At 43.9% G+C, this 26,430-nt stretch overlaps 1 protein-coding gene and 1 pseudogene across 11 annotated transcripts in view; one reads left to right on the top strand and one right to left on the bottom strand.

The window, feature by feature from the left end:
- ANKRD11 (ankyrin repeat domain 11) overlaps window positions 1-26,430 on the bottom strand; it is a 271,667-nt gene that overhangs the window by 148,216 nt on the left and 97,021 nt on the right. The window contains exon 4 of one of the 11 annotated variants that reach the window (XM_036346973.1): window positions 956-1,032. The exons of 9 other annotated variants lie outside the window; for them this stretch is intronic. The gene's annotated coding sequence lies outside the window, so the exon portion shown is untranslated. Of the gene's footprint in view, window positions 1-631; window positions 720-955; window positions 1,033-26,430 lie in introns of all 11 variants that reach the window. One more of the 11 variants, XM_036346971.1, reaches the window with a different exon arrangement.
- LOC118674858 lies at window positions 14,289-14,895 on the top strand (annotated as a pseudogene).

Raw genomic sequence — 26,430 nt, 5'->3', positions numbered from 1 at the left:
TTCAATTAAGGCAAATCAGGTCTAGCATTATTAAAAAGTGTGTTTCAAGGTCTCACTGCAGCCAATTCAGAGATAGCAATTTTTTTAAATAATAAAAATTGAGTAAACAGAACTCCATAACTTTAAAAAGTTCTCCAAAATGGCAAATATATAATAATATACTTCAAGCCACTGCAATCCAGATCTTCTTAAAAGATCTGCAAAATTTGGAAAAGCAAAGACAAATTTTTAAACCATGTGTCCAGGCTGAACTACAAGACAAGATTATAGTGAGCCCAGAGAGGCAGCATAATTGAAATAATCCAAGAGAATCAGGGTCTTAAAAATATAAGATACATGATCCATTTTGAGGCAGCTTCTTAAAAGGAAGAATTATGCAAGTAAACTGGATGAGCACTAGGGAAAGGCTGTTCACTGCCAGAGGAATGGGCTGGACTTCACTCAGCAACCTACCCAGAGAGTAGAGTTCATACCCCTAAAAACAGGCTAGCTATCATTCAAGAACCCAGCCTGCACTGTGGGGCTCAGTCCATTTGCTACTGGTAGCCAACCAAAAATAAGATCAAAGGAAGGGCACACAAATAGTGAGCCAACACACAATTGAGGATGTGCTGAGTGTATGAGCACATACCCAGGACAGATCCACAGATCCACTTTAAATGGGAACCAGTTTTTCCATTTCCATAGCTGTAGGAGGGGTGCTCTCTGCCAAGGGTCCCCTATGAAAATGCATACAAATTGTGAGCTATGCACGGGTTGGGGGGGGGGGGGGAGGGCGCCGCGGAGGCAGCGGGCACAATCAGATTCTGTAAAATGTTTAGTTATCAATAAGTATTTAGGTTAACATAATTTGTTCAGCTACATTTTCTCTCAGTATAGCTGTTTTCAAAGTAATATCCAAGAACCCTTAGGGATCCCTGCAACACTTCTGAAACTATTTTCATAATAACACTACCTTTTTAGCTGGGATGATATTTGTAGTGATGATGCAAAGGTCCAATTTGCTTTACAATTTCCATGATGAAACAATACCTGTTAATTTCATGAAATCCTAAGCCTTGAGTAATTTTTCATATACTATAACAAATGGGAAGTGTGCATAAGCATTTCTACCATGCACCAAATGCAACAATTCTCTCCAGCAAAAGCACTTTTTCAGGGAACACAAGTTTTCTGTGAACGAATGACTGATATACAAACTCCAAATATTCAGATTGTAGGTATTTAGCAGATCATTTCTAGAAAATGAACAAAACGAGAATACTAGTTCAAGGAAAACACCTGACCTAATTTACTGCCAATGCTTAAATTCAAACATTCATCAAATATGAAATATTTTAAAAACTCTCCACTATGAACAGATAGCACCTGGTGGTTTAAATGCTCTTCTGAAGAGAGGGGTGGCGACAGCAAAAAAAAAAAAAAAAATAGTACCTGTCATCTATCCTATATAATAAAGAGCTAGCATGCTAATTAGACCAAACAAAAGAACAACCATCCAGATGGACGCAGCTGGGGCTGCAAAGGACAGCTGAGGCTGCAAGAGGCTGCGAGGGGCTGCAAGGGCCGATGGAGGCTGTGAGGGTCGGCCAAAGCTGCGAGGGCCAAGCCCTTTGCATGAATTTCATGCATTTGAGAGAGAGAGAGAGAGAGAGAGAGAGAGAGAGAGAAATGCTTATTAACCATGACACCGTAACGGGTCGACCAGACAGGAGGTTGCACGCACAGCGTCGGGGGCGGGACAGCAGGGGCCTCCGCGTGCCTGCGCTGGGGGAGGGCCTGATCAGCAGCAGCCATAGCTGCTTCAAGGGCCAGACCGGGAGGCAGGGCCGGATGGGAGGGTGGGCGGCATCACGCGTTTTCAAATCGTGCGCTGGGCTCCTAGTCTATATAATGAAAGCCTGAGCAACCGTTAAGGTGGAACGACCAGAACGACCAGTCACTATGATGCACATTGACCACCAGGGGACAGACACTCAATGCAGGAGATGCCCCCTGGTGGTTAGTGCACTCCCACAGGGGGAGCTCTGCTCAGCCAGAAGCTGGACTCACAGCTGGCGAGCGCAGCGGCGAAGGCGAGCAGCAAGTGGTAAAGAGCAGCAAGCAGTGAGGGGTCCCAGACTGTGAGAGGGCGCAGGCCAGGCTGAGGGGGACCACCCCCCCCCCCCCGCACAAATTTTGTGCACTGGGCCTCTAGTCTATCCTATATAATAAAAGGCTAATATGCAAAGAGACCAGTGGAACAACCGATAGTTATGACATGTGCTGACCACCAGGGGGCATGCATGGAACATGGCTGACATCAGCTGCAGTGGGATGGTGGAGCAGATGAGTGGGGATCGGGGTGAGCCTCTGGTGGTTACTGAAAATTCTTTGCTCTCGCACACCGCAGTCCCACCCAGCGTTTGCACCTGCTGCTGGTGCTGGCCCTGCTCACACCCACTGCCAGTGTTGGAGCCACCGCTCACACCTACTACCAGTGCCCGGTGCCGGCCCTGATCACTCGACACTGTCAGCGGGTGCAAGTGGTGGCTGCCGGGCCCAATCGCCCCTCAGGGCTTCTCCACCTCCCCCTGCTCCTGAGGGGAGACTGGGGCAGGCAGCCACCTCTCAGACCCGCTGCCGGCGACGGCCCCACTTGCACCCACTTCCAGTGTCGGAGCTGCTGCTTGCACCACTGCCAGCACCAGCCCCACTCGCACCTGCAGGTGGTGCCTGCGCTGTTCCCGATCACATAGCGCCATCAGCAGGTGCTTGCACCTGCTGTTGGCCCTGATCACCCCTGAGGGGTTCCCCACCTCTCCCTGCTCCTGAGGAGCCATTGGGGCAGCAGCTGCCGCTCGCAGCCACTGACGGCACTGGCCCCGCTCCCACCTGCTGCTGGTGCCAGCCCCAATCGCTCCATGCGGTTAGCAGGTGCGAGCAGGGCCGGCACCATCAGCACATGGGAGTGGTGGCAGTGGGAGCGGGGCTGCCAGCAGACAGGGGACCGGGGGCCATGGCGGGATGGGCCGAGCTGGGGCACAGAGGATGGGCCGAGACCCACCGCTGTGCCTACCGCAGCCTCGCGGCCCACAGTTCCTGTCAAGGTGCACGAATTCATGCACTGGGCCCCTAGTGTGCGTGCGTGCGTGAGTGCATGTGTGTGTGTGTGTGTGTGTGTGTACTGGTATAAAAGCCTAAGCAACCAAACTACCGAACGGCCGAACAGCCAGTCTACCAATTGCTATGACACACACTGACCATCAGGGGGCAGATGCTCAATGCAGAAGCTGCCCCCTGATGGTCAGTGCGCTCCCACAGCCAACCTCCCGCTGCCCCTCCCCCAGCCGGCCAACCTACCGTGGCCCCTTCCCCCACCGGCCAACCTCTCTTGGCCCCAATCGGCCCGATCGCCAGCCAGGCAGAGGGACCCCACCATGCACGAAATTGTGCACCAGGCCTCTAATAGTAAAATAAGCACATCAGCACCTGGAAGATCTAAATAACTCGGCAAACCAAGCACAGTTGTAAAAGATCATCTCACAATGCAAGGAAGGACAGTGGGTTTAAATGTAGCTGAAAAGCAACATTCCATGACTCAATGGAGGTTTCAGGTTACCACTGACCTTTCCCTAAGTGACCATTTGTCCAGTTTTGCTGTCATATCAAAAAAAAAAAAAAAAACACTCCAAAATTATGTCAAGAAGCTAGCTATTCAAATACTCTTCCATATTCCAACTACATTATTTGTATACTTTAACCAAGGTAATATATGATAATCACCAATATTTTGTTTTGGAAAATAACCATTATTTTTAGTAAAGATTTGTTATTTAGAGTAATATGCAATGGGTTTATCATTCCTATTAGAAAATAAACATTTTATCAACAGATATACCCATATAGACAAAAAAAATTCCTTTGACTCCTCAGTATTTATAGCATAAAGAGTTCCTAAACCCTGGTTGGGTAGCTCAGTTGGTTAGAACATTGCCCCTGATATGACAAGGTTGTGGGTTTTATCCCACCAGGACACATACAAGAATCAACCAATAAATGCATAAATAAGTAGAACAACAAATCTCAATCTCTCTCTCTCTCTCTCTCTCTCTCTCTCTCTCTCTCTCTCTCTCTCTCTCTCTCTCTCTCTCTCATAAAAAAAATTTTATAGAGTTCTGAGATGGTAAAGTGTGAGGACAGGGCCCAGGACAGGAGAGAGTCCAGGACCCTGCCTTCCATCACAGAGACTGTCAAGACCTCACCTATGACAATACCCTTTCAACTGTGTATCCCGCTCCCTGAACCCCACTATAAATGCTATTAACTAGATGTAATCTGAGCAATTCTCCCAAAGAAGTGTAGCTTTCTGGCTGTCTCCCTGGGGTAACTCCAGATACCCAACACAGGGTTGTTCCATGTCAGAAGCACAGAGGCAGGCCTGGTCCCACCAGGTGGACTTTTCTGCTGTCTACGCTCCTTCTTTAGGAAGAGAAAATGTAGCCACCTCCAACTAAGATGTGTGAAGACCAATAGAGCATGTCCAGTTGGGCAATGGGATGGGAACTGGGTACACAAGAAGCCTGTTTACCTCAGGCTGAGGCATGACCAGGAATGTGTCCCTTTTGCTCAGCAAGGATAAGACACACTATTTCAAATTTTTCTGACTCCTTTTGTAGACCCTGACCCAGTATTGTCCCTTGAATGTCAAAATGAAAAGGATCCAGAATTATGTAATGGGTGTGACAAGGATAAAAGCCTAAAGGAGAGGCTGCAGCACAGGCTGAGTGCACTGGTTCCAAGTAATCCCAAGCTGGCTACCAGCCCGGGACACAATCTTTCGCCTCTGGACATGTATTGCGCCAGGTAGGATTCCACCTCGGACAAGACAGGGGTGGGAGAATGGGGGGCTGAGCAGCAATCCTGTTGCTGAATCAGTGCAGAGCTCACTCTCAAAAATGATCAGAAAGGGCCATGAATAAAATTAAATTATGTTTCAAGAATCTGATGACATTTTAAGCAGCTAAAAATCTAAATCCAGGTTAAGAATTACTAGTCTAGTCTCTGAAACAAAAATTGTGGCCTGGGCAAAGGCACATTGGCTGACACAGTGGCGTACATTGTCCCAAGGAATCCAGCAAGGACCTCACACATCTTTGGACTAAGTATATGTACCTCTCAGACATCCCAGAGAGACTACAGTCTAAGGCAGGGGTGGGCAAACTTTTTGACTCGAGGGCCACAATGGGTTCTTAAACTGGACCGGAGGGCCGGAACAAAAGCATGGGTGGAGTGTTTGTGTGAACTAATATAAATTCAAAGTAAACATCATTACATAAAAGGGTATGGTCTTTTTTTTTTTTTTTTTTTTTTAGTTTTATTCATTTCAAACAGGCCGGATCCGGCCCACGGGCCATAGTTTGCCCATGGCTGGTCTAAGGCCATCCTTCTCACTCCCTCTCTCCCATCACCAACTCTGCAGTGTTTAAAATGTTGTGGGAATGGTTTCCATGCAAGGTGTTTCAGGTGTTCCCTAAGGTCAGTATCATTCCTAAGCAATATCCTCCTGTTACAGTCCAGGGCTTTTGGAACAAACTGGGGACACAACACAGCACAAGCTTTGGGAGGGAATAGCCCCTCTCTTCCAGGCAGTTCACAGAGAAGCCAGAACTGAGTTCAGAAGTCAAAGGCTGGCTTTGTTTATTGTTTGTTTCTCCATCAGAGAAGATTGGAAAGATGATTAAAAGTGATCCAAGATGCCCTTTTGTAGGAGAATGGATAAACTGTAGAAAATCCAGATGATAGAATATTATTCAGCACTAAAAAAAAAAGAAAAAGAAAATTAAGCTGTCAAGCCATGGAAACCAGTATGAAAAGGCTTAATACTGTAGGATTCCAACCATAGGACATTTTGGAAAAGGCAAAACTATGGAGACAGTAAAAAGATCAGTAGCTGCCAGGAATTAAAGGGAGGCGATGAATAGGTAGAAAGCAGAGGATTTTTAGGGCAGTGAAACTATTCTGTACAATGAACTCTTAGAAATGTACGCCACCAAGAGTGAACCTTAACGTAAAGTGTGGCTTTTGGGTGATAATGTGTCAATATAGGTTCACTGATTATAAAAAAATATATCACTCTGGTGGGAGAATGTTGATAATGGGGAAACTCGGGGATGGGGATGTATATGGGAAATCTTTGCACTTCTCAATTTTGTTGTGAATCTAAAATTGCTCTAAAAAAAATAGTTTGGGCCCTAACTGGTTTGGCTCAGTGGACAGAGCATTAGACTGCGGACTGGAAGGTCCTGGGTTGGGTTCTGGTCAAGGGCACATGCTTGGGTTGCAGGCTCGATCCCCAGTAGGGGGCGTGCAGGAGGCAGCCGATCAATGATACTCTCTCATCATTGATATTTCTATCTCTCTCCCTCTCCCTCTCCCTTCCTCTCTGAAACAATAAAAAAAAATTGTTTTGTTTTGTTTTGTTTTTTTTTAGTGATCCTCCTGCCAGAAAAACACAATGTGCAGCAGGACTTACTGGTTCAGTTCCCAGGGAGAACTGAGGTCCCAAGAGAGGGCCCCAATAAACAGAATGACTGATTTACATAACATAGGCAATGCCTTCCCAGAAGGGGCCCCATCAGGAACAGCCTGAACAACCAGAACAGCCTAGATAGCACTGGGCCCTGGTCCCCCACCCAGCTGGTTGCCCAGGCACCCCACCTCATGATGCTCCTCCAACCTCCAGATCTGCTTTTCGTATGGTCTCTGACCTCTTGAGGTTCACAGACAAGCTCAAGTCATCTCTGCCCACCCTCATAAAGCACCTGCCACCCATTGCCGGTTGCTAAATGGTTAGAGCATTGACCCACAGACCTAGGGATCATGGGTTCAATTCCCGGTCAAGGGCACATACCTCGGATGCAGGCTTGATCCCTGCATGTGGGAGGCAACCAATAAATGTGTCTCTCTCATATCCATGTTTCTCTCTCCCTTCTCCTCTCTCTTAAAATCAATGGTGCCCTGACCCGTTTGGTTCAGTGGATAGAGCATCGGCCTGTGAACTGGGGTCCCAGGGCCAATTCCAGTCAAGGGCACATGCCCGGTTGCAGGTTTGATCCCCAGTGGGAGCCATGCAGGAGGCAGTCAATCAATGAGTCTCTCTCCCCATTGATGTTTCTATCTCTCTTTCCCTTTTCTTTCCTCTCTGAAATCAATAAAAAATATATATTTAAAAAATTAAAATTAAAGGAAAAATATCCTCGGGTGAGGATTTAAAAAGTCATAATAATAAAGCACCTGCTAACTGTGCTGATGCCTTGTGTGCTCCCACTAAGATGGAAAAGAAACCAAGGTGCCAAATGGACAGGGTCCCTTCTACAGAAAATGTGAAAATTAAAACTTTATCAGATACATTATTTCTCTTTACATTGAAAAAAACATTAAAAGCCATGTTTTGAAGATTAATATCATGGGAAATTAATATTAAGTTTTAAAATGCAGAATATGAAATTATGTACAGCATAGTCCTTATTTTGTGAAAAGTATAACATTAAAAATTTTCCATTTAGATGTTTAAATTTGGTCGGATTGAACATTTTTTATTGATCTTGTTTTTTTGGGGTTTTTTTAGAGAGAGAAAAGGAGAGAGAGAGAGAAACATTGATAAGACAGTAACATCCATCAGCTGCCTCATGGACATACCCTACTAGGGATCAAGACTGCAAGTCTGGCATGTGCCCTGACCAGAAATCTAATCAGCAACCACTTGGTGCATGGGACAATATTCAACCAACTGAGCCACACCAACCGGGAGGATTACACATATTTTTATTTTCTTTATATTCAACTTCATTTACTAAGTGTTATTAGTTGAATTGTATCCCTCTGAAAAGATATATTGGGATCCTTCTAACCTCCAGTATCTCAGAATGTGGCCTTATTTGGAAAAAGGGTCATTGCAGATGTAGTCAAGATGAGATCATTATAGGGTGGGTTCTAACACAAATATGTCTGGTTTCCTTATAAGAAGGGGATATTTGGACACAGAGACACAAGCAGGGAGAACACCATGTAAAGATGGAGGCAGAGATGGGACAATGCTCTACAAACCAAGGAACATCAAAGATTGTCAGCAGATCAGCAGGACTGGGACAGAGCCTGGACAGATTACCCTCAGTGCCAACTCTGCTGACACCTTGGTCTCGGACTTCTGGCCTCCAGGACTGTGGGAAGATAAATATCTGCTGTTTAAACTGCCCAGTGTGGGGGACTTTGTTACAGCAGCCATGACAAACTAATACACTTAAATTTTGTTCAATGTGCATAAACTACTTCAATAATAGGAAATATTTTTCTAAAAGACACTACATAGCATAACTCTTAGAATAAAGATAAGATTTCTAATTCATTGCACAAAAATACTACCCTTTCATCAAAAGAAAGCAATAGCCTGGCCACTGTTTTTGGATACCTATACTTTATTTTAACCAGCTCTTTGTAGAAAAAAATGGGAATTACCTTACTGATACTAGTTTCTAATTAACCACCCCTAGAGCAGGGGTGGGCAAACTTTTTGACTCGAGGGCCACAATGGGTTCTTAAACTGGACCGGAGGGCCGGAACAAAAGCATGGATGGTGAACTAATACATGTTTTAACACTGCTGCTGGTGAAGGAGCGGAGGGGAGAGCAAGAGAACCCTCTGCTCTTTCGGCTCCGTGGGCCGGATAGAACAGCCAAACGGGCTGGATCCGGCCCGCGGGCCGTAGTTTGCCCATGGCTGCCCTAGAGACAAAATAGAGGTGTACAGGAACATCCCCACTAACCTTTCAACTGAATCTTCTCTTGCCTCTGAGTCATGTTTAGAGCAGGCCCTGGGGCCTCAACCCCAGGATCTCTAACTGGGCACTGCTCCAGGAGGTCACCCAGATGACTAGAACAGTAAGTAACTTTAAATGGGATCTTCACATTAATATATGTAGAGATACTATGAACTCCACAATGTGAAATGTTCCTAAACTCTTCAGGTAAAACACTTCAAAAAAATTCCTCCTAAATAAGTAAAGATAACACTCCTTATGGCCTAAAATGTATGAAATATCTGACATGTGCCAATTCAGACCAGCCACAAAGCAGCTTTAAAATAATCACTGTGTGGCTAAATCCTATCTGGTCTTGATGGGACTCTCCAAGAACTCAGAGCCTGACGGTTCAAACCAAGTCTGAGACCATGTCTCTAATGGTCTGGCTTCCTGGAGGGTCTGTGTGATTTCAGGAAGCCAGGCTCAGTGAGGGACAGCCAGATAGGGAGAAGCCAATAAATCATAATACATAGGTAAACTGAGGCCCAAAGCTCTGTGATGGTGACCCCAGTGATGGAGGCTGAAAATGCACTCCCAGAGCTGCTGGTATGGCTCTGTGGTTGAGCGTCAACCTATGATCCAGGAGGTCTCAGTTTGATTCCTGGTCATGGCACGTGTTCGGGTTGCGGGCTCGATCCCCAGTGTTGGGCATACAGGAGACGGCCGACCAGTGATTCTGTCTCATCATTGATATTTCTATAATAAAAGTCTAATATGCAAATCGACCAAACAGCAGAATGACCAGCCGCTATGACACGCACTGACCACCAGGAGGCAGATGCCCAACGCAGGAGCTTCCCCCTGGTGGTCAGGCCCCTCAGCCACAAGCCAGGCTCAGGGCTGGCAAGCGCAGCAGCGGTGGCAAGCGCAGCAGGCCGGGCTGAGGGCCCCCTCCCCACGTGCATGAATTTCGTGCACCGGGCCTCTAGTCATTGATATTTCTATCTCTCACTCACTCTTCCTTCCTCTCTAGAATCAATATAACAACAACTTATCCCCTCAGTAATGCCCAGCCCACAAATTTTTTGTCCAGCTTTGATTTCCAGTCGTACCTGTGCTGTGGTTTGGCTTCTGCTGCTTCTGCTCTGTTATCTTAGTCTCTGTCTGTGCCCTATGACATAGATATGCTCCAGATCCCTCCCAGGGAGGCTGCCTGTTTCTATATTGCTGGAGACTGTCAGTTTGAGGAGTGCTTTAATATATATGTTCTCCTGTACAACCGCCCACTGATTAATTTGGAGACTGCTGGGGCAAAAGGGGAGGAAAAACTTAAAATGTCTCCCTTTTAATATTTCTCTATGGTTATTTCTAAATGATTTTCAGAGTAGTTTCCCCCCTAGAATCTGTTCTCTCAAACAATTTTCACCACCTTATAATTGACCAGAGGCCTGGTGCACAGATTTGTGCACTGGTGGGGGGGTGTGGCCTGCAGGGATTGGCCTGCTGTGGGATCGCTGCTCATCCCGGTCAGCCAAGAGGCTGTGGACCTGCCGTCTGAGACACAATTGCAGGGACACAGGCTTCATACCACTAGAGAGCACAGCCTCACCAACACTACACACAGGGGAGGGTGGACCCAATCACAAACCACCCAATGTGCTTCTGGACTTATAGGCAGTCCTGAAGGGGACACAAAAGTCTGCAGTCCCGAAAAGGTCATAAGATACAAAGGCACCACCACGAGCCATGGAAACAGGACAGCTGTAGTGAAGAAATCAGATAAGCCCTTGGTGCTTAAGGTCTTAGGGGAGAGGGGTACACAGAAAACAGAAAAGGGCAGGACAGGGGCAGGAGAGCAGATGTGGCATCTGCAGGAATGACTTCTTCAAAGAAGCTAGGCCTAAGTGCCTTCCCAAAGCTCACAGCACTAGCACCAGGCTACTGAGGATGCAATGTGCTATGTAGAGAGGCAGAAGCAAAATGCAAAAGAGGAGAGGTGGGAGACTCTGAAACCCACAGCCCAAGGGAAAACTTGAAAGAAAAGGGCCTCAAAGGGAACACTGAGAAACGTCAGCACATTAAAAGGAGGAGGGGGGTGGATAAAGAGAGCAGATGGGAGAAACTAATAAAAAATAATATGGTCACAGAAGCATCAAAGAATAGCATCAGGAGAACCAAGATGGCGGCATAGGTTAACGCTGGAGTTTGCTGCTTTGAACAACTACTTCAAAAGTGAAACCAAAAAACGGAAGGGACATCACCCAGAACCACAGGAACGCTGCCTGAGTGGAAGTCCTACAACTAGGAGGAAAGAGAAACGCATACGGACACTCAGAGGAGGCGCAGTGCTGAAGTCAAATTCTGAGGTGCGGAGTGCGCGGAGCGGGCTGGCGGCGGAGGGCGCGGTTGGCGTTTTCAATCGGGAGGGAGTCACAGACTCTGAGCTCCAGATCCGGGCGAGTCTTTAGGGACCCAGACTCAAACGGGAGAAGCGGGACTGTCTGGCTTCGGTCAGAGCGAGTGCAGCTTTCTCTCTGAGCTTTGCAGCGGGTGCTGGGACTCAGAGAGGCAGAGCCCCTGGGGACAGGACTGAGAGCCGCCATAACTGCTCTCTCCGGCCCACCCTGTTGATCCTGTGCGACCCGCCCCGCCCAAGCCCTGCACACAGGCATTTGCCGGATAGCCTCAGGCAAACGCCAGATTAGCACCTCCCTAGAGGACAGAAGTTCTCTCACTGCTGACACAGCTGATTCTCATAGCCACTTGGCCTGGAGGTCAAACCCTCCCTGGAATTAGCTACAACAATCAAGATTTAACTATAAGACTGTGAACAAAGACCACTAGGGGGTGCACCAAGGAAGCATAACAAAATGCGGAGACAAAGAAACAGGACAAAATTGTCAATGGAAGATATAGAGTTCAGAACCACACTTTTAAGGTCTCTCAAGAACTGTTTAGAAGCCGTCGATAAACTTAATGAGATCTACAAGAAAACTAATAAGACCCTCGATCTTATATTGGGGAACCAACTAGAAATTAAGCATACACGGACCGAAATAACGAATATTATACAGACTCCCGACAGCAGACCAGAGGAGCGCAAGAATCAAGTCAATGATTTGAAATGCGAGGAAGCAAAAAACACCCAACCGGAAAAGCAAAATGAAAAAAGAATCCAAAAATGCGAGGATAGTGTAAGGAGCCTCTGGGACAGCTTCAAGCGTACCAACATCAGAATTATAGGGGTGCCAGAAGATGAGAGAGAGCAAGATATTGAAAACCTATTTGAAGAAATAATGACAGAAAACTTCCCCCACCTGGTGAAAGAAATGGACTTACAGGTCCAAGAAGCGCGGAGAACCCCAAACAAAAGGAATCCAAAGAGGACCACACCAAGACACATCATAATTAAAATGCCAAGAGCAAAAGATAAAGAGAGAATCTTAAAAACAGCAAGAGAAAGAAACTCAGTTACCTACAAGGGAATACCCATACGACTGTCAGCTGATTTCTCAACAGAAACTTTGCAGGCCAGAAGGGAGTGGCAAGAAATATTCAAAGTGATGAATACCAAGAACCTACAACCAAGATTACTTTATCCAGCAAAGCTATCATTCAGAATTGAAGGTCAGATAAAGAGCTTCACAGATAAGGAAAAGCTAAAGGAGTTCATCACCACCAAACCAGGATTATATGAAATGCTGAAAGGTATCCTTTAAGAAGGGGAAGAGGAAGAAAAAGGTAAAGATACAAATTATGAACAACAAATATGCATCTATCAACAAGTGAATCTAAGAATCAAGTGAATAAATAATCTGATGAACAGAATAAACTGTTGATTATAATAGAATCAGGGACATAGAAAGGGAATGGACTGACTATTCCTGGGGGGGAAAGGGGTGTGGGAGATGCGGGAAGAGACTGGACAAAAATCGTGCACCTATGGATGAGGACAGTGGGTGGGGAGTGAGGGCGGAGGGTGGGGCGGGAACTGGGAGGAGGGGAGTTATGGGGGGAAAAAAAAGAGGAACAAATGTAATAAACTGAACAATAAAGATTTAATTAAAAAAAAAAAAAAAAAAAAATAATATGGTCACAGAGATTTGAAGAAAGAGCAAGAATGAAGCTCAGGAAACCCAGGAGGGCTAACCACTGTAGGGTGTTTTCGACTGGCCATTGTCCTAACCCCAAGGGCAAAGGCACCCAGCTCACCAGTGTTAGGGCCACTGGAAAACACATGTAGAGTAAGAAATTAACTCCTTTGTTCATACAATAAAACTCCACCTTCCATTTAACTTGGGGGAAAAAAGGCTCAAACTGATAAATTATGGATCAAGAATGAGGATGCTGATAACTATGTGGGAAGTCATGGCTGCCCTTCCTCAGCTACAGATTCAAGCAGTGGTGTTGCTTTCTCTAAAGTCAATCCTGGACAGTGAGCCAATGGCATATGTGTGACCACAGACAAGGAAAGGGAAGAGGCCACGGCCACAGCTGGCAGGACTCTGAGGGTGTTGCACTATTTGAAGAATACTGGTGTACACAGTCAGTCACCAAACCAATGCTGAGTGAGTTACCAGCTGAGACACCTCATACCTTCTCCCTTAGAATTCCTTTGACCATCACCACAGGGCTTTACTGAGCTTCTCCTGTGGCAGTAAGCTCTGGCAAGGCCAGAGGAGATTCGGCCCTCAGGACATAGACTGTATTATATAATTGAAACAAACCACTACCTCAGCAAGCCTTTCATGTTTACTTAAGTCTCAGGCTGTCATATAAACAGACAAGAGGAAAAAAGGTCAGCTATGTAGGTAAGCCACCTGACTGGGCAGAAAAGGCCAGGATCAGGAGCTAGTTCCCTGGAAAACAGAGAAGGAAAGGATGGCAGGTTGGAGGCCTTTAGAAAATAAGCTATGCCAAATGAATAAACTCCTAGAAATATACAATCCTCCAAGACTAAATCAAGACACAGAAAATCTAAACAGACCAATTACAATAAAAGAAATCAAAGCAGTAATCAAAAAACTCCCAATAGGCACCCAGCAGGCCATCCATCCCGCCGTCGCCACCAGCTCCACAGTTTAACAAGGGGCCCTTGGCTTTTGGCCAAGGTCAAGAACCAACACCTGTCCAAATATGACCCTCAAAAGGAGGCGGAATTCCGCAGCTGGATCAAAGGATTCATAGGCCTATCCGTCCTGACTTCCAGAAGGGTATGAAGGACAGAATTATCCTGTGCATACTTATGAATAAGCTGCATATATTGCTGAATATATTGCTCCCCAATATAACCACTCCATGCAAAACTGGCACCACCGTCCTAACCGGTTTGGCTCAGTGGATAGAGTGTCAGCCTGCGGACTGAAGGGTCCCAGGTTCGATTCCGGTCAAGGGCATATACCTTGGTTGTGGGCACATCCCCAGTAGGGGGTGTGCCGGAGGCAGCTGATGGATGTTTCTCTCTCTCGTCAATGTTTCTAACTCTCTATCCCTCTCCCTTCCTCTCTGTAAAAAATCAATAAAATATATTTTTTTTAAAAACTGGCACCACCTAGAAAACCTCTCCAACTTCATCAAGGCCATGGTCAGTTACAGCATAAACTCCGTGGTCCTGTTCGAGGCCAATAACCTATTTGAGAGTGGAAAATGACACAGGTGCAGGTCTCTCTTTTGGCTCTGGTAGGGAAAGCCAAAACAAAGGAGCTGCAGAGTAGCGTGAACATTGGCATCAAGTACTCAAAGAAGCAGGAGCGGAATTACAGTAATGCCACCATGAAGGCAGACCAGTGCGTCAACAGGCTCCAGATGGGCACCAACAAGAGTGCTAACCAGTCAGGCATGACAGCACATGGCATGAGAAGGCATCTGTATAACCCCAAGAACCATATCCTGCCATCCATGCACCACTCAACAATCAGCCTGCAAACAGGAACCAACAAATGTGCCAAGGAGGTGAGCATGACAGCTCCCGGGACCGGGGCAACACACCTATGATACCAAGCCAGGGACCAACAAGTGTGACAACTCCTTCGTGTCTCTGTAGATGGGCTACATGCAAGGCCAACCAGAATGACCAAGTATTTGGCCTGAGCTGGCAGTTATACAACCCCAAGTAGTGACCACAAGACGCAGGGGCTGACTGAGTTCCAGGGTCAATTGGCAACTGCCCAAGTCCAGGGAGGGTCCTGGAGTATCCCTCCTACTACCAAGAGGAGACAGGCTACTGAGCCCCCCTTGTAGGTGTCTCTCCACATCACTGCCCCATCTGAAATTTTGGGGCTTTTGGAATTTTCATCCTGTTTTTCTTTATGTTCAAGTGCTTTCCAGCTGAGAGTCTGTGAAGGCCAGGTCCAGATGCATGTAGTGCAGGAGTCCCTGCCAGGGCAGATCCAAGTAGCAAATTTCCCAGCAGGCTTTGGGACAAGCTGGGGCGGAGGAGGAAACCTGTGTAGGGACGGAAACTGGCCCCAAATGGCTTCCAGTTGCTCTGTCACTCTACCCTTTTCTCTGCTGATCACTTTGTGGTTTCTGTACCCACAGAGCATTCAGGCAGTTTTAACAAAAGTAATTTTTTTCCCCCAGGGAAATTGGGTGTGGATTGTGGAGGGGGTTGCTGGGAAGAAGTCCCCCCAGGAGAGGGCCAGGCCACAGTCCCCAGATATTTTAGGCATCGTGAGGGACTGTATTTCCTCAGGACCCTCCCAAGGGTCCAGTGAGGAAACTGAGGCCCAGATAGGACAATGGAGTTCTGAGTGGTTGAGGCAAAACCAGACCCCCACTTCCATATTTGTCCCTTCTTCGTTAGCCAAGTACTGCACAGGGATCCTGTACCAGGAGGCACTCCCTGGGACCAGGAGATAATGTGAAATACCAATGGTGCATCAAAGACAATAAAAACTAGAAAACCAAGAGGGCCATATAGGTAAACACCTGTACTCACAGACTCCCACAGTCACATCAAAATTACAAGTAAAATACAGAAAACCACCATTCAGAAACACCTAAAAGTTGGCTGAATGGAAGTCCTACAACTAGAGAAGTAAAGAAGAAAGCACACTTAGACTGGTAGGAGGGGCGAAGGCACAAAATGGGCTGGGCTGGTCCGACACCCAAGTGTGGCATTTTTTTCCATCGGAAAGAATGTCTCGGTTGTGGAGGTCCCTCGTGAGAAGCTAGGGGTACCAGGCCCACACCAGACCCTCAGCCCAGGGTTCCAGAGCTGGGAAGAGAAGTCTCTGTAACTTCAGGCTGTAAAATACCAACGGGGATTGTGGTTGAGTAACACAGAGGCTGCTGGAGGCCCAGGCAGTTCCTCATAAAGGGCCCACAAACAACTTACACGGACTTGTTCCCTCTGGCTCAGGAGGATGGATCCAGGGACATACAGGGAGGAACTGGAATGTCTGGCATCGAGGGTGGCTTTCTCCCAGACCTAGGTGCTCACATGGGACACTGTTTCTATGCTGAGACCTCCCCCGTCACAGAGCTCACTTACAGCCATATCTGAGTTTTCATTAGCCTGGCCCACACTGTGCACTCAGCTCTAGATCCTGCCTCATCCAATTTGCAGCCCCACCCAAACTATTGGCAGGAGCTTTTCCTTATGAATGGCCTGTCCTGGCTGAAGCTTCAGACTTTCCTAAAATTTCTCAAACAAGCATCAGCTGGCTTCAGCAGGCCTCAAAACTATTAATAAGAGGCCAAAGACAGCTTGGCCTCACATGGGCACTTCCATGCCCAACACAAGTAGCAGCCATCTACAGATAGCTCTATAGCTCCTGCCAAGTGGCCTCAGGCAATAGCTGACTTTGCACCACCCAGAAGGCCCCAGAGCCAGTGCACCCGGTGGACAGTATCAAACCATAACAACTTGCAACTTTACACATCCACCAGCAACACACTCAAAGTGAGCATTGAAGCAAGCCCTACTCCATAGGGTGTCTCCTACACAGCAGCTCTTTCATGGTAGTTGCAGCTGATACTTAAGCCAACTGGCCTGGAGGTCAATTCCTCCCAGTGATGCCAACAGCAAGAGTGTGAACACAGCTCACACGGGGCACACTTAGGAGTGCCCCACTTGGGTGACTGGGGAGGCTGAGCCACTGGGCCCTAAAGGGCATCTACTACACAAGGCCACTCCACCAATTCCAGGAGACATAGCAGCTCTACCTAATACATAAAAACAAACACAGGGAAGCAGCCAAAATGCAGAGACAAAGAAACATGTCACAAATGAAAGAACAGAAGAAATCTCCAAAAAAAGAACTAAATGAAATGGAAGCAAGCAAACTACTGGATACAGAGTTCAAAACAATGGTTATGAGGTTGCCCAAGAATCTTAATGAGAGTTTCAAGGGAATTAATGGGAGCTTCAATGGACTTAAGACTTTCAAGGATCTTAGTGAGAATGTCAAAGACATGAAAAAGAACCAGTCAGAAATTAAGCATATACTAACTGAAATAAAGAATAATTTATAAGGCCCTGGCCGGTGTGACTCAATGGATAGAGCGTTGGCCTGCGGACACAAGGGTCCCAGGTTCAATTCCAGTCAAGGGCATGTACCTTGGTTGCGGGCACATGCCCAGTGGGGAGTGTGCAGGAAGCAGCTGATCGATGTTTCTAACTCTCTATCCCTCTCCCTTCCTCTCTGTAAAACATCAATAAAATATATTAAGAAAAAAAAAAAAGAGAGAGAGAGAATAACTTATAGGGATTCAACAGTAGAGTAGAGGATTCCGAGAATCAAATCAACGATCTGGAATATGAGGAAGCAAAAAACACCCAATCAGAACAGTAGGAAGAAAAAAGAATCCAAAAATATGAAGATAGAGTAAGGAGCCTCTATCAACTTCAAGCATACCAACATTCGCATTATGGGGGTGGCAGAGGGAGAAGAGAAAGAGCAAGATATTGAAAACCTGTTTGAAGAAATGACAGAAAACATCCCCTACCTGGTAAAAGAAATAGACTTACAAGTCCAGGAAGCCCAGAGTCCCAAACAAACACAACTTAATTAAAATGCCAAGGATAAAAGACAAAGAGAGAATCTTAAAAGTAGCAAGAGAAAAGAAGAAGGAGGAGGGGAGGAAAGGAGAAGAAGATAAAAAAATATGAATGATAAAATGGCAATAAGTACATATGCATCAACCACTGACTATAAAAATCAAAATAAATGAATAAGGAATCTAACGAACAAAATAAGCTGATAAATAAAATAGAACCAGAGGCATGGAAACATGGAACAGACTGATGAATCTCAGAGGGAAAGGGGAGAGGGCGGGAAGAGATTACTTTAAAAACGTACATGCATATATGCATTACTTATGGACACAGACCCTATGGCAGGGGTGGGCAAACTTTTTGACTCGAGGGCCACAATGGGTTCTTAAACTGGACCCGAGGGCCGGAACAAAAGCATGCATGGAGTGTTTGTGTGAACTAATATAAATTCAAAGTAAACATCATTACATAAAAGGGTACGGTTTTTTGTTGTTTTTTTTTGTTTTAGTTTTATTCATTTCAAACGGGCCGAATCCGGGCCGTAGTTTGCCCACGGGCCGTAGTTTGCCCACGGCTGCCCTATGGTGAAGGCTTGGGATGGGGCAGGAACTGGGTGGAGGGGGGCAATAGGGATAAGCAAGGGGAACATCTGTAATAATCTCAACAATAAAGGTTTTAGGGGAAAAAAAAGGCAATAAAAACTTCTTGGGAGGGGTGAAGGGTTGAATTGCTGGGGAGAACGAACTCCCAACAAATAAAAGTCCTGGACCAGATAGCTTCATAGGTAAATTTTACCAAAAAGTCAAAGAAAAATTAACACCTACCTTTCTCACACTACAATGGAACCTCATTTCTCAAATATCTCCCATCTCAAATAATTCCCTTCTCAACCTGACAATCCTTTCATCATGCTGATACTAGTATAATCAGTCAAGCATCTCTCAGGTGACAAACAAAGGAGAGAATGCAAGAATATGAGTCAGTTTACCACTCTCAAATCTCAGGATATTGTGGTGTGTTTTCCTTTTGTTGCTGCTTATACTTATTGTTAATTTTCATTTTTTTACTGTATCCTTTCCTTTTTGTTAAATTTCATTTACATTTCATGTCCTTTTTGTTTTTAAAGTGTTTATCTATAGATTAAACAGTACAATAAACATGTACTGTATAAGAAAGGTTAAAACAGAATCATTTGGGGTCTGGAATGGATTAATTCGATTTACATTATTTCTAATGGGAAAAAAAATGATTTGTTTCCAAACAGCCTTCTGGAACGAATTAAGTTCAAGAAACGATGTTCCACTGTATTCCCAAAAAATTCAAGAGGAGGGAAGACTCCCAAGTTCATTTTACAAGGCCAGCATTATCCTAATTCCAAAACCAGATAAAGACATTACAAAGAAAAAAAATTATAAGCCAATATATTTGAACACAGATGCAAAAATCTTCAACAAAATATTAGCAAACCTAATTCAGCAATACATTCAAAAGATCATACACATGATCAACTGAGATTTATTCCTGGGATGCAAAATTGGTTCAATATCTGCAAATCAATTAATGTGATATAAACAAAATGAAGGATAAAAATAATATAGCCCTAACCAAGTGGCTCAGATGGTTGGAGCATCATCCTGTACACCAAAAGGTTGCGGGTTTGATTCCCTATCAGGGCCCACACCTCGGGTGTGGTTTCTATCCCCAGTTGGGGTATGTACAAGAGACAATCTCTCTCTCTCCCTCTCTCTCTCTCAACATATCCTCAGGTGAGGATTTTAAAAAATCATATGATCATGTCAGTAGATGCAGAAAATGCATTCAACAAAATCTAGCACCCATTTACAATAAAAATTGTCAACATAAGAGACAGGATTGTCCACTTTCATTACTCTTATTTAACACAGTATTGGAAATCCTAGCAGCACAATCAGACAAGGAGAAAAAATAAAAGGCATCCAAATTGGAAAGGAAGAAGTAAAACTGTCATTGTTTGCAGATAACATATTATATAAAGAAAACCCTAAAGAGTCCACCAAAAAACTACTAGAACTGATAAATTCAGTACAATAGTGGGATACAAAATAAATATACAGAATAAATATGCACCAACTAGTGGCCCAGTGCACAAATTCGTGCACACTGAATGTAAATTAATTAGAAGAAATACTTTAATATCGCTATTTGCCCTTTCTCTATAATAGAAGTGTCAGAGTTGAAAGAAAATTAGTAAAATGCATATGAAAATAATATATAAATTGATTAATAAACAATAAGAACATATAACAAAGACATGATATAAAAACAACAAAAACCATAATGTAAAAACAAAATCATGATATAAAAACAGTGACTGATAAATTGATTAAACTTATTCTAATATCTCTCTGTATACCACAGTAAGAGTAAAAACACTTTCAGAATGCTTGACTACTTTCCCTTGTAATGAAGTATTTACAACTTCAATATCACACACTCTTCGAACTCAAGAGAAAGCAACATATAACTAACCATGTCCAAAAACAGGTTCAGGTAGGCATATTCCTAATCTGTCTAGATTGGCACCAGCGAGAGCTTTATATATATATTGCACATGCGCGAGTCAACTTTTATTTTTAAATTGCCAGTGCGCATCATATGTACTGGCCAGTCGGTCAATCGGACAGTCAGACGGACAGTCACTTAGCCTTTTATATAGAGAGAGAATGAATTATCTATCAGAAAGAGAAACTAAGAAAACAATCCCATTTACAATTGCATCAACAGAAAATACCTAGAAATAAATTTAAACAAGGGGGTAAAAGATCTGTACTCAGAAAAGTATAAGACTTTGAAGAAAGAAACTAAAGATACAAATAAATAAAAGCGTATATGGTGCTTATGAATAGGAAGAATTAACATCATTAAAATGTCCATACCCCCTAAAGCAATTTATAGATTCATTGCAATCCTTATCAAGATACCAATGGCATTTTTCACAGAACAAGAGCAAATAATCCAAAAATTTATATAGAACCACAAAAGACCTAGAATAGCCATAACAATCTTGAGAAAGAACAAAGCTGGAGGTACCACACTACACTGATCTCTGTGTCTTTTTTTATTACTATAGCCTTATAGTATAATTTGACACTACAGATCAATGAAACAGACACATATATCAATGAAACAGAATAGAGCCCAGAAATAAACCTATATCTGTATTGGCAATTAATATATGACAAAGGAGTCAAGAACATACAAAGGGATAGAGACAATCTACTCAATAAATGGTGTTGGGAAAATTGGACAGATACATGCAAAGAAATGAAACTAGACAACTTTCTTACATCATAAACAAGAATAAACTCAATTAAAGACTTAACTGTAAGACTCGAAACCACAAAACTCCTAGAAGAAAACATAAGCGATACACTCTTTCTCTTAGCAATTTCTTTTTCCTGATAAATGTCTTCGGGCACAGGAAACCAAAGGAAAAATAAGCAAATGGGACTACATCAAACTAAAAAGTTTTTGCACAGCAAAGGAAACCACCAACAAAACAACCTATTGAATGGAAGAAGATATTCACTAATGATACACTAGTGAATGATACATTCAGTAAGAAGTTAATATACAAAATTGTAACGTCCTCATACAAATCAACACATAAGAAATAAACAATCCAATTAAAAAATGGGCAGCCCTGGATGGTGTTGTTCAATGGTTAGAGTGTTGGCCTGTGGACCAAAGGTGCAGGTTTAATTCCTGGTCAAGGGCATCTACCTGGGTTGCGGGTTTGCTCCCCGCCTCTACCCGGGGTGTGTGCAGAAGGCAACAAGTCAATGTGTCTATCTCACATTCCCCCCCCCCCCCTTTCGCCCTTCCTACTCCCTCCTTCCCTCTCTCCCACTCTCTCTGAAAAGCATGGCAAAAAGATCCTCAGGTGAGAAAAGGAGGGGGTGGGGGAAGAGCGCAGAGGACTGAATAGACACTTCTCAAAAGAGAACACACAGATGGCCAATAGACATATGAAAAGTTGCTCAACATCAATAATCAGAGAGATGCAAATTAAAACCACAATGAGATCTCACCTGACACCTGTCAGAATAACTATCATCAATAAGTCAACAAAGTATTGGCAAGGATGTAGAGAAATGGGAACCCTTGTGCACTGTTGAGAATGTAGATTGGTGTAGCCACTATGGAAAACATTAAAAATGGAACTACCTGATGACCCAGTGATTCCACTTCTGGGAATCCAAAACTAACTTTATAACAGTTTGCTATTCTGCTATAGGGCAGAATTTAAAATAAGATAGGCATTTCATGAAACCCAATTGTGTGGGTATAGTCACTCGATCATCACATGGTATTCTCATAAGGTCATCTGTCTCTAAAGGTGGCATCTGGTCAGCCACTAAGATGCAATGTTTAAAACTCGGGTTTCCATTAACAAAAAAATGAATAAAAATACATTTTAAACAGAGCTTGATCACCATCAAGGAGATGAAGAAAATGCACAGATAGTGGTAGGAATGAATGATCTAGTCACTCATACCAAATGTAAAATGCCTGGCCAAGCTGAGGCCACCATCAACTGAGCATTTGCTCCCACAGAGACCAGGCACTGAGGGAAAACACTGCCCTCCACTCATCCTTCTAACTCTGCCTTTCTGCCTTCCAAAAATAGTGTCATTTGATTTCCAAAGAACCCCTTCTTTACATCTTTTCCTATTGCTGCTCAGGCAGAGAGCCTGCTTAGCCAACAGGAGCTTCAACCCAGCCTAAGGCAGGGACTCTGAGTTTAAACATAAAGTGGGGAAGGAAGAAGCAGAGCTGTGAAGGAAGAAACAGAGAGCGCTCTCTCTCTCTCTCTCTCTCTCTCTCTCTCTCTCTCTCTCTCTCTCTCTCTCACACACACACACACACACACACACACACACACACCTCCCTTCCACTCTCTCTTTAAAATAAAAAAATCAATGGAGAACGTATCCTTGGCTAAGGATTAACAAAAATAAAAATAAGAACTTATGGAGCCCTGGCTAGTGTGGCTCGGTTGGGCACTGTCCCATACACCAAAAGGTTGCAGGTTCGATTCCCGGTAAATGCACATGCCCAGGTTTCAGGTACAATCCCTGGTAGGGGGGATGGGGGAGGCAGCCGATTGTCCGCTCTCACATCAATGATCCTCTTTCTTTCTCCCACTCCATTCTTCACTCTCTAAATATCAATAAAAATATTTTTAATAGAAGGACTTATGGAGCATCTACTCTAAGTCAGGATACAGGCAAATCTCTTTACCTTCAAATATAAAACATGAAGGAAATCCCTTCAGTCAGCTTTAAAATTTGATAGTATTAAAAAATAAAATAAACACTGGCTCCATGAGTGTCCCTGTAATTAACAATGAAAGGAAAATAATAGAAATATTATAACCAACAAATGAGGAATTACAAACAGCCCATAAACCCTTCTCTGTCCCAAGCATGCCTTCCTTCCCTGTGCAGTTGGGGTCACAGAGCCCAGAGGCCCTTAAGAAACTGCTTAAAGGGAAAGAAAAGTTCAACAGCCAGAACTCACAGCACTTAACCATTTGTAGGACGAGGCTCCCCTTCTGTTCTGACCTGCCTTTCCAAACCCTCTCCCCATCATGTGAACTCTCCAGCAATTCAAATATCTTGGAATAAGAGGACCAAAGGTCTCTTAATCAACAAGGGCTGAGCTAGAGGAACAAGAGCTTCTGGCAAAAAGTGTTTGAATGCAATTACCAACTTTTATATTAACAAAAAAGATGCATTTAATGAAATCTAATTTAAATGATATCTAATATTCTATACTTTATATGCAGTTTAAAAGAATGTAGACAAAGAATATTCCCCAGAACCCTAAAATACAATAAAAACTCATTATACTAAAAAAATTCAGTAAATTATATTGGCATAATTAGCTATGCATATCTCTCTGATAATGAAGCAAAGTGTGCTTTATCTATTTTTGAGTCATAAAAAAACTTCTTTGTTAAAAAGACAAATGAATTAGCATTAGGATATACATGCTCCTAACAACCTACAAATCCAACCCAACCAGCTGCCTAGACCAGCCATGGGCAAACTACGGCGGATTCAGCCCGTTTGAAATGAATAAAACTAAAAAAAAAAAAAAAAAAGACCGTACCCTTTTATGTAATGATGTTTACTTTGAATTTATATTAGTTCACACAAACACTCCATGCATGCTTTTGTTCCGGCCCTCCGGTCCAGTTTAAGAACCCATTGTGGCCCTCGAGTCAAAAAGTTTGCCCACCCCTGGCCTAGACCATGGCAAATGCATATGCCCTAACCAGGAAGGCACTTAATGGCCAATTAGTAACCTGGGATGGCTAGTCCTACCATACAAGCGGGTACAGAGGGACCTGCCTAGGGAGAGCTTATCTCTCTGCTTCAATATCAGATGGCAAGGCATTCTCTGTCAGAAGGAGCACCAAAGACTGGACCCCCTCCTCCACTCCCTGCCCCCTCCAACCTTGCTGCTCAGGCAGGACGTGGTTCTGTTGCTAACAAAACTTCCAGTCCCCTAAGTTGACAGGGATGCAGGGTCAAGCATCAGAGGTGCAAATCTCTCTACAGCAGCGGTTCTCAACTTGTGGATCGCGACCCCCTTGGGGGTCGAACAACCCTTTCTCAGGGGTCGCCTAAGACCATGGGAAAACACATATATAATTACATATTGTTTTTGTGATTAATCACTATGCTTTAATTATGTTCAATTTGTAACAATGAAAATACATCCTGCATATCAGATATTTACATTATGATTCATAACAGTGGCAAAATTACAGTTATGAAGTAGCAACAAAAATAATTTTATGGTTGGGGGTCACCACAACATGAGGAACTGTATTAAAGGGTCGCGGCATTAGGAAGGTTGAGAACCACTGCTCTACAGTGAGCACAGGCTGGTCAGAGTGCACTAACTCAGTATTGCCTCCAGGGACACCGAGAGTCTATGCCAGGGGTGGGCAAACTTTTTGACTCGAGGGCCACAATGGGTTCTTAAACTGGACCCAAGGGCCGGAACAAAAGCATGCATGGAGTGTTTGTGTGAACTAATATAAATTCAAAGTAAACATCATTACATAAAAGGGTACGGTTTTTTTTTTTTTTTTTTAGTTTTATTCATTTCAAGCGGGCCGTAGTTTGCCCACGGCTGGTCAATGCACATCACTCTTCTGCGTGCCTTGCAAATTCAACATCTCAACACGTCAAAAAGTGATCACTTTTCTGTTTTATTTTTGTAATTCTCACCCAAGGACATGTTTATTGGTTTTAGAGAGAAGAGAAGGAGAGGGGAAGTGTGTGTGTTGCGGGGGGGCCTGGACATCAATGTGAGAGAGAAACATTGATCAGTTAGTTGCCTTCCCCTATACTTCCCAACTGGGGATTGATTCAACAAACTAGGTATGTGCCCTGATCAGGAATCAAACCCACAACCTTTTGGTGTAGGGGATGACACTCCAACCAACTGAACCACACCAGCCAGTATTTTAAGTAGATGTGTTCAATTAAATATATTAACCATTAAGCCCAAGCCGTTTGGCTCAGTGGATGGAGCGTCGGCCTGCGGACTGGGAGGTCCCGGGTTCGATTCCGGTCAAAGGCATGTGCCTGGGTTGCGGGCGCAGCCCTAGTGGGAGATGTGCAGGAGGCAGCTGATTGGTGTTTCTCTCTCATTGATGTTTCTAGCTCTCTATCTCTCTCCCTTCCTCTCTGTGATAAATCAATAAAATATTAAAAAAAAGAGTCAAAAAAAAATATTAACCATTAAATCTAAGCTTCCATTCATATAAACAACACTGCCTTTATTATCCTAACATGCCACTTTCAGAAACCATTTTGTTTTTTAAAACATAATTCAAACTTCCTAATTCACAGTAAATGTAAATGTAACATTCACATTCCACCTAGATCTTCAGGCAGTGCTTGGAAACAATTCTCATCAGCAGTGTGGCCTCACTCACTCTGACTCTCATATCTACATCCATCTAACCCTGGTGAAATGTGTGTCATCAAGAGCTTTTTCAATCTCATCACTTCTCTGGAAAGGCCTTGACCAAGGTATTACCAAGAAAGATGTTAACAAAGTGAGAACTATAACAACTATCAGCTGAAATTAGAGTTTTATGCTAGAGTTTTAAAAAATTCTAATTATTTTGAAGTTTACATTTTCATGAAGCTCTATTTCCATAAACAGTGTCATTTAATCTCTAAAGAAACCTTTCAAATGGGTATCACCATTGCTACCTCACAGGGGAGGAATCCAAGGCTCACAGGGTTAAAGACATGGGCCCAAGATCATAGAGCTAGTACCAGATTCCACAGACTCCTGTAACCAACCACAGCCATGCCTAGAACATTTCAGAGCAGAACAAATCCAGAATCTACCCAAAAATCAGTAAAGGTGCTTTAACAAGACTACCTTCCCAAAAAAGTGATTTAAATCTGATCTAAATGGCTCATATTCTACCTTAAATGGTCAAATGAAAAGTAAAAATAATGAATAATATGAGTAACAATGAAAAAGTATTAGAGTCTGCAAAATAATTGTATTTTTTAACCATTTGCCTGCTGTAGCATCTATAGACAAACTTTAAAATCATTTTTTTCGTGAG

This window comes from Myotis myotis, unplaced genomic scaffold (genome assembly GCF_014108235.1).
Source record: "Myotis myotis isolate mMyoMyo1 unplaced genomic scaffold, mMyoMyo1.p scaffold_m19_p_19, whole genome shotgun sequence".
NCBI lineage: Eukaryota > Metazoa > Chordata > Mammalia > Chiroptera > Vespertilionidae > Myotis > Myotis myotis.
The sequence above is the reverse complement of the archived record's forward strand: the minus strand, read 5'-3'. Positions and strand labels throughout refer to the sequence as shown.